The sequence below is a fragment of the Otolemur garnettii genome, unplaced genomic scaffold (genome assembly GCF_000181295.1).
Source record: "Otolemur garnettii isolate 467f Iridium unplaced genomic scaffold, OtoGar3 scaffold00120, whole genome shotgun sequence".
NCBI classification, from domain to species: Eukaryota; Metazoa; Chordata; class Mammalia; order Primates; family Galagidae; genus Otolemur; species Otolemur garnettii.
The window spans coordinates 285,992-288,631 of record NW_003852515.1 but is presented as its reverse complement, the minus strand read 5'-3'; the positions used below and the strand labels follow the sequence as shown (position 1 = coordinate 288,631).

The following is a 2,640-nucleotide window of genomic DNA, read 5'->3' as shown; positions in this document are numbered from 1 at the left end:
TTTTTTGGTTGCAGCCATTATTGTTGTTTGGTGGGTCTGGGCTGGATTCGAACCCACCACCTTAGGTGTATGTGGCTGGCGCCTTAGCCACTTGGGCCACAGGCACCGAGCCTCTTCCCTCTTTTTATAAAGCATCCTAGTCCTCATTCAGCCCAAGCTCCAGAAAGGTTGCAAGTACTCTCACCAGTGGGGAGATGAGATTTAGGACCCACTTTAGGAAAATCATGAAAAATATGAAAAGCTAGGAGTCATTTCCCAAGTAGACCTAAGTGACTAAAGATCTGAGATGTCACCTGTCTTTTACAGAGTTGGAATGCTACAAACTCTATTTTGATCTTGCTTTTATTAATAAGAGCACTGGCCCCATAAATAAAAGCACTGTGGTTCAGACTCCTGGCAGGAGCACGGTGGAGCAGAGTACACTTTGAGGTCTGACTACTCACTACTAAGCCCACCTAACTGGACCCCTGTTCTCACTGATTCCCACATTCCACTGTTGATTTGTCTGTAAAATACACCCTCCTCTCCCATCTGTCTTACCACTTGGTAAGCGTGCTTTCACTTCCTTGGGAGGCTAGTACAAAAAAATAATGAAAAGGTATTTCCCTTGATGGAAAATTCTGTGTTTTTCAGAGATAGGAAGGAGGAAAGACCGCTGTCAGTAAGCCTCCTTTGAGCCTAACTGAATCCCTGTTACAAACCATCTGTAATGGTGCCAAAAGAAACCAAAACATGGCAAAGGATGCAACACGGACTGGAACGAGGTCCCCATACTTGGCTTTGATTGATATGTAAAGATTCAAAAAAATTCTGAGGACATGACATAGGTTGGCAACTTTTAATTTTCCAAATAGCCCATTAAAAAAAAAAAAAAGGCTACATTCTGCTTTTGCCATTTCATTTCGAGAGGTCACTTTAGTGGTGTACCCATAGAACCGAGTATTTCATTCAGCCATAAAAACAATGAAGTTCTGTCACACACTACAACCTGGTTGAACTTTGAGAACAATGAGCTAAAGTGTAACCAGCCAGAGACAAGAGGACAGACAGTATGGAGAACAGGCAAATGTGTAGCGAGGAAGCAGCTCAGAGTTTACCAGGGGTAAGGGCGGGAAGAAATGGGAGTTGTTGCTTCATGGGCACAGAATGAATAAAAAATGTTTTTGAAACGGTGGTGATGGCAGCATATTATGTAATTAATGCCACTGAACTGTACACTTAAAAACACTCAAAACTGCTAAACGTCTTCACACACACAGTGCAAAGCACAAGTTGCTCCACAGAGGTTTGCACTGGGGTAGGAGGAAAAGCCGGGTACAGATCTCGGTGCGTCAGCGCAGCTGTGGGGACATCATTCTGGCTCATCTACCGAGAGCCAAAGGGTCTTGGGATTGGAATCTTATTTCTTCAGACGACAGCTATCTATTCTTGGTTTAGCTTTTAATGTTCTGGCCCTGGGTTTACCTAGCCACTACGCTCACAACCACGCCGCCTCCAAAACCACAACATGCAGCCCTCTCCCACCTTTGGTGTGAGGTTATTCCTTCCTGCTCAACCACATTCCCCTCAAAGACAGCTCAGGCACCACCTCCAGGAGGAGGAGACGCTCTCTTCCTGATTAGGCTTTGCTGTCTTCGCTGCCTCCCTTGGCCGTGAAGCCCAGCAGCATGCCAGCTGCTGCCTTACTTACCCACAGCAGGGCACAGGCTGCTGCTTTCCAGACTGCGTTACTTTCGTGGAGGCTCCTTCTCTGAGTCTTATTTGGGATGTGCCTCACCTAGCAAGTGTCGTCAGTCTCCTAAGTACTCGTAAACATCGTTACTGTTGATTAGTGACTAATAATTAAAAATATTTGTTTACGTAGAACACGCATTCCACAGGGCTTCACATACAGTCAGTTTACTGCTTACCACAGTAGCTGAAATTCTCACAGTAAACTTATTAATGGAATATTAGACAAATTGTAATGAAAAACAACCTGAGGGTCCAAGTGACCTATACTAGTTAATAAAATTAATCAAAATTAGTAAGTCACTAAAAATCTATAGATAAGAGTTTCTTAGTGGATGTTCAACTGAGAGTAACCCCGGAAAGAAAACACTTTTATTTGTAAAATGACAGTTATGTAATGAAAACTCTGTCATGAAAACTAGGTCTTTCTAGCCATCTCATTACAAGATGTTTTACTTAATACTACCTTTACTTTCACCTTTAAAAAGTGAACAAGTGATACATATTTGTCATAGAAAAATAGAAGAGGGGAAAAGTTCATAATCCCACTATCGAAAGTCAACTATCAATAGACATCTATCTTTTCACATATTTTTCTTAGAATATATGTCGACCCCTTTCTTTGAACAGAAAATGGGATGTATATATATGTGTATCTTTGTTAACAGGTTTTTTTTTAACTTAATGGGGGAGTAATAGTTGCATGTCAAGTATATATGTTAACATTAATAACTGCATGACTTATAAGCCAAAGTTCTATTTTTTTTTTTTTTGAGACAGAGCCTCAAGCTGTCCCCCTGGGTAGAGTGCCCTGGCTTCACTGCTCACAGCAACCTCCAACTCCTGGGCTCAAGCGAGTCTCCTGCCTCAGCCTCCCAAGTAGCTGGGACCACAGGCGCCCACCACAAC

The 2,640-nt window shown here is 42.7% G+C and overlaps 1 protein-coding gene across 3 annotated transcripts in view; it reads right to left on the bottom strand.

Moving 5' to 3' along the window:
* The window catches only part of N4BP2L1 (NEDD4 binding protein 2 like 1), a 28,928-nt gene that overhangs the window by 22,479 nt on the left and 3,809 nt on the right, over positions 1 to 2,640 (bottom strand). The window lies entirely within an intron of this gene.